This window comes from Myotis daubentonii, chromosome 1 (assembly GCF_963259705.1).
Source record: "Myotis daubentonii chromosome 1, mMyoDau2.1, whole genome shotgun sequence".
Classification (NCBI taxonomy): domain Eukaryota; kingdom Metazoa; phylum Chordata; class Mammalia; order Chiroptera; family Vespertilionidae; genus Myotis; species Myotis daubentonii.
This window is the reverse complement of record NC_081840.1, coordinates 209071980-209077979: the sequence shown is the minus strand read 5'-3', so window position 1 is coordinate 209077979 and position 6000 is coordinate 209071980. Positions and strand designations below refer to the sequence as shown.

Sequence of the window (6000 nt, the reverse complement as noted above, 5' to 3'; positions counted from 1 at the left end):
CCCAACGTGTAGCCCGCGAGCCCGCCCCGCCTCCCCCGGCGAGTCCGACCTTGTGTCCCCGAGTTGCCTTTGGGGCTCGGGAGGGAGCGAAGGGCTGGACACCGCGGTGGCTCACGGCGCCGCTGGTTTCCACGCACATTTCGGGCTCCTTTATTGTCTCGTTCATCGGCGCCAAACGGCCCCCCGAAAACCCGACACATTGAAAAGGGCTTGCTCCTCTATGTGACCCCCCACCCCGCCCCCGGCCCCCAAGGAAAGGGGGAAACTAGGCAGGCTTTCCGGCGAGGTTTTCGGGAGGAGGAGGAACGGGTCCTACGAGGCAGAGCCCGCCAGGCCGGCCTCGCTCCCCAGCGCAGGCGGAGGAGGCGGGCGCGCCCGGGGGCCTGGGTCCCCCAGGCCGGCCCCGGGGGCGGGCCCACGCGCTTGGCGGAGCCCGGGACGAACCAGAGGTCGCGGCGGGGAACGGGCGGCTGCGAGGGAGGGGGAGGGCGGCGATCCACCTGGGCGACGTGGCAGCCATTCCCGGCTCGCCGAGACCCCTCCCCATTCGGCCGCCCACCCGCCCTCTCGCGGCGCGCGGCAGCGAGGTTGCTCTTCCCCGGCCGGGCGGCGAGCGGCAGTGTCTCCCCGCCGGGCGCCCGTCGCGCGTCTCCCCTCCGCGCCTGCAGCCGGCCAGCCCCGCGCCGCGCCAGAGAGCGCAGTGGCGGCGGCGGGAAAGGGCTGCGGACCCGCGTCGCCGCGTTGCGCACCCGACGACGCGGCCCCGGCCTCGACGCCCCCCGCGGGCTCCAGGAGCAGGTAAAGTGGCGGGCGGGCGGGAGGTGGGGCGGCCGGTCCCCGGCCAGGGTCCCGCAGGGAAGGCGTCCGCGGGCGCCGAGCCGTAGCGGAGGGCGGGAGGCAAGGGGCGTGCGGCGCTGCGACCGAAACCCAGAGTTCGCAACGCGGAGTCGGGTGCCGGCCGCCTCCAGCCCGGCCCGCGGGCCCAGGCGCCCGGACGGAAGGGAAGTGCGGCGTCGGCGGGAGGCGGGCCCTGGCGCGCCGCCCGGGGCCGGGCGCAGGCGGGGGCCGTGGTGTGTGCCCGGCCTCCGGGCTCCTGGCTCCTGGCGGGCCTCCAGGCCCCAACGCCGCCCTCCCCGCGCCGGGGGCCCTTCGGGTTCCCGCCGGGGCCGCCCCGGGCGCCTCTCCGAGCGTCTCCGCCGTTTCAGGCGGCGCGTTCTTGGCCCCCGGGGCCACCCGAGTACGTAGTCGTAGCGGAGCTGTGTATGGACTCACTCCTGCACCCGGTTTGATTTCTGAATGTTGCGGGGAGACCTTCGCCTCCCTGCTCCCCACTCCCCAGCGCGAGCTTGACCCTCACCGGGACCCTGCTCGACCCCGCCTGTCTTCCGGACCCTCTCCGAGGTGTCCGTTTGGAAATCGGTTTTCCGTAGAAGAGTCAACTTAATTCTCTCTTGGTTAACACACTTTCTTCCCCCCAGAAATAGAGCTAAAGTAAGAAAGAAAGGAAAAAAAGTGTCGGTGCCAGATCGCGTTCCGGGCTGCCTGTAACGAGTCTCCCTTTGGGCGAGTCTGGAACCGGGACCGAGGTGCGCGGCGCGGGCGCGTTCGTGTCCGTGCGGGCCGCGCGGAGGCGGCGGGGCGCCGAGGCAGGTCCCACTCGGAGGCGGGATTGGCTGGGTCTCCTGCTCGGCCCGGTGACGCCGATCCAGAGGCGCTTCTTGCCCGGAGACTGGTGAACGCAGAAAAGGGGGGGTTGGTGGGGCCCCGAGAACAAAATCCTGGCGCTCTCCCTTCTCCCACTTATTGAAAACGCCGTCTATTTCCTCCCAGCGGCAGCCTTTTCGTCCCGCTGTTCGTCACTGTTTTTCACTCCAACACCAGCCCCCCTTGTTGGTACTCGTTTTCACCCTCCCCTTTCAGTGGTCAGTGAAAGAAGTCTTACTCACTTGAAATGTCAACATCGTGGGTTTTGTGTTTTGATGATCAGTGTGGTTCGATTTTTTCCCCTTACGTTTTTAAAGATCAGCAATGACAACAGTTTTTATCCTTATGCCAGAGCCTTTATTATTTAGGTGGTTGTGCTAGGATGGGGCCTGCAGTGGTGGAGATGGTGCGAATAGGAAAGTAATGGCTGCTTTTTTTTCTTCGAGGAGGCTACGAATTAATTCATGAAAAAAATACTAACGAGTAAAAACAAACAAAAAAACCAACCTCCAGTACAAATCAGCATACCGTTTGTGTACCTGTTGTTGACTCCAGTTGCTTTGAGAAGAGTAAAGCGGATGGGAGGGTTGTACTTCATAGAAAAAGTGCATTTAAGTTACAGTACAGAATGCTTTTTCTTTATTAAGTAGGCATAGTATCTTGTACACGATAGAGGCTAAGTAAATGTTTTCAGTGTAGGTGCATTTTTTAATACTGAGGATTTTTCTTTTAAAAATCTCATACCTTCATGATTATTTATAGTTATGTGTGTCTTTCGGTAAGCAAACAGTAAACACGTGAGTTAGATAATACCTCTACCATCTTTGTTTTTCTTGCTTTCAGCCTTTTCTATGCAAAATTCACATTGTAAGTCTTGGGGTGGAATCTTAATTTGTGAGGTTATGCATTAATCTTAGATCATTGTTAAATGCCTTTAGAAGTAGTTTGTTTGAATTAAAGAGATTGAACTTTTTTTTATATTACCATGCCAAGGCAATGCTTAAGTCAGATGTCATTACATACTCATCATTCTTATCCTCATAATAATAAAAATGGCTACCATTTACTTTATATATATATAGTAGTTCCCCCCTCCCTTATCCCAAGTTTTGCTTTCTGTGGTTTTAGTTACTCATGGTCAGCTCTGGTCTAAAAACATTAACTGGAAAATTCCAGAAATAAACAACTTATGCTTTAAATTGTGTGTGGTTCTGAGTACCTCACTTCATGTCATCACATAGGCATTGTATCATCTCACATCACAAAAAGTATGACTACAGTGCAGTAACATATTTTGAGAGCGAGACCATATTCACATGATTTTTATTACAGTACTAGAGGCCCGGTGCACGAGATTCATGCATGGGGAGGGGGGTCCCCTCAGCCAGCCTGCACCCTCTTGCAGTTCGGGACCCCTCAGGGGATGTCTGCCTGTTGGCTTAGGCCCGATCCCCAGGGCCCGAGGGATCCGGCCTAAGCCAGTCGTCAGTCAGACATCCCTCACAGTCGGGGGCTCTCGCAGTCCGGGACCCCTCTCTCCTTACAGCCTGCCACTGCTGCTGTGCTCGCCAGCCGTGAGCCTGGCTTCTGGCTGAGCGGCGCTCCCCCAGTGGGAGCGCACTGACCAGTCGTTCTGCCGTTCGGTTGATTTGCATATTAGGCTTTTATTATATAGGATATTGTTATAATTGTTCTATGTTGTTAATACCTTACTGTGCCTAATTTATAAATTAAACTTTATCATAGGCATGTATGTGTGTGTGTATATATATATATATGGTTTAGTACTATTTGCAATTTGAGGTATCCACTGGGGTCTTGGAATGAATCCCCCTCAGATAAGAGGGGACTGTGGTATTGGTTTGTGGCCTGAACTTTTCCCCCTCTACTTTATAATGAGTAATTTAGTTTGCTTATATAAAACCATATGTAGATTTTAGCATTACTCTGAATTTTGGTATATTGAATTTACTTTTAAGCACCTTTCCACTGTACTAATGTCTTTAAAATATGTTAGATGGAACCCGGCCAGTATGGCTTGGGTTGGGCGTCGACCTATGAACCAGGAGGTCACGGTTCGATTCCCGGTCAGGACACATGCCCTGGGTGCCAGCTCGATCCCCAGTGTGGGGCGTGCAGGAGGCAACCAATCCATGATTCTCTCTCATCACTGATGTTCCTATCTCTCTCCCTCTCCCTTCCTCTCTGATATCAATAAAAAAATATTAAAAAAAATATGCTTAGATGGAAAGTTGGCAGGCTGTTGGAAGAATCTCAGCATTGTCCTCCAGAAATCATTTTATTAGTACATCTAGATTGAGATTAATCTAGATGTGCTACCTAAACTCACATAATTTCAGAAATTAAAAAAACCAGTTCATTAATTTCCCTGAGGGAATAAACTGGCTAAGTAAGCTAGAATTTTATGACTTTTAGTCAGTGGAATTACTGGTTTAATGCCGGGGTCCAACCCCAGCAGGTCCAGGGGTTCCCAAAGGCGTAGACGGAGTCGGCGAAGAAGGAAGGACACGGAGACAGTGTTCAGTTGATCAGCAGCCTAGCCAGGATCTCTAGCCAGGATCTCCAGCCAAGTTCTGGTCTGGATCTCCAGGGAGGCTCTGCTTCGGATCTCCAGCCAGGTTCTGTGTCCAGTTCTCTTGTTAGGTTCTCCAGCCAGGTTGTGTCTGAGATCTCCAGGTTCTCCAGCCAGGTTCAGTCACCAGGTTCTAGTCAGGTTCTCTTGCCATGTTCTATAGTAAGGTTCAGTCCAGGATCTATTGCCATGTTCTCTCCAGCGAAGTTCTTCTGTCTCCAGGCTCCGTGTAGGTTCTGTCTTCTGAATTCTGTCTCCTGAGTTCTGTGTTCTAAATTCTGTGTCTCTCTGTCTTGTTACATCTGTATTTATACCAGTTGATTCAATCCTATCAATCTCTATTACAAAGGTTAGGGTGTTTCTTATCTCCATTCCAGGGAGTAAAGATTATGTAGCTTAAGCATGACTGTTCATAGTTAAAGTGATTAATTACCCGCCTGGCACTTAATTGAGGGGTTTTATTCCCTCCCTAACTTCAGGGGAAAATCCCTACCTGGGGATTCAACCTTTCTCAGAGAGGAGACCTTGGTTAAAACACAGCGCCAAGAAGGTGAGCAAACATTTTAAGAACAGTATGCCATATATGCCAGGTCCTTTGAAACAGCAAGGATGGACCGGCTCCCAGCAAATTCCCCCTTTTTTATTTTTTAAAAGCAGGCATTAAAAAGAAAAACCCCAAATGCTCTCTTATATCCATTTTAAGAGTAGGATTGGCGCTTTCCGCTATTACGTGAGTCCTGATCTATCACCTCAGGGAGAGCTTGCCAATCCTGCACTTTCCTGGGGTGGGAAGGCTGCAGTGGGGTTAAGGATAAGGCTCCTTGGGCCTACCTTCTCCCATGCCTCTACATTTACCTTTCCGGCACCTTTCCTTCCTCAGAAAAGCATGGACATATTTCTTGTATAAAATGTTCTGTCTGACTGGGAGTAACCTTAATTCCTCTGCTAGCAAGCATATGTGTTAAAAGATCAATACAGAGTCTTATTTCTTTAGACTCAGCATGGCACATCTTCTTAATCTAAAGATCAATACAGAGTCTTCTTTCTTTGGACTCAGTATGGCACATCTTCTCAATCTAAGTTCTGTACTATCCACCTTCTTACCCTACTTATCCTCTATAAGGGGGTCTGTAGCACCCTGGTGGAGTCCTATCCGTCCCGAGTGTGGGGGTTTTCAATGGGGGGACTTACCTAGGGGAATCCTTTTCCAGGGGTTCCCAAAGGTGTGGACGGAGTCGGTGAAGACTATCCACCCTCTTCCTACGGTGGAGTCCTATCCATCCCGAGTATGGGGGGGCTTACTTAAGGGGTCCCTGTTCGGGCGCCAGATGCCGGGGTCCAACCCCAGCAGGTCCAGGGGTTCCCAAAGGCGTAGACGGAGTCGGCGAAGAAGGAAGGACACGGAGACAGTGTTCAGTTGATCAGCAGCCTAGCCAGGATCTCTAGCCAGGATCTCCAGCCAAGTTCTGGTCTGGATCTCCAGGGAGGCTCTGCTTCGGATCTCCAGCCAGGTTCTGTGTCCAGTTCTCTTGTTAGGTTCTCCAGCCAGGTTGTGTCTGAGATCTCCAGGTTCTCCAGCCAGGTTCAGTCACCAGGTTCTAGTCAGGTTCTCTTGCCATGTTCTATAGTAAGGTTCAGTCCAGGATCTATTGCCATGTTCTCTCCAGCGAAGTTCTTCTGTCTCCAGGCTCCGTGTAGGTTCT

At 52.7% G+C, this 6000-nt stretch overlaps 1 protein-coding gene across 14 annotated transcripts in view; it reads left to right on the top strand.

The window, feature by feature from the left end:
- The first annotated feature begins 659 nt into the window (after window positions 1–659).
- The window catches only part of N4BP2 (NEDD4 binding protein 2), an 86855-nt gene continuing 81514 nt past the window's right edge, over window positions 660–6000 (top strand). For 8 of the 14 annotated variants that reach the window (XM_059673005.1, XM_059672940.1, XM_059672984.1 and 5 more), the window contains exon 1: window positions 662–798. The gene's annotated coding sequence lies outside the window, so the exon portion shown is untranslated. Of the gene's footprint in view, window positions 799–6000 lie in introns of all 14 variants that reach the window. The other 6 variants (XM_059673000.1, XM_059673013.1, XM_059672910.1 and 3 more) reach the window with 3 other exon arrangements.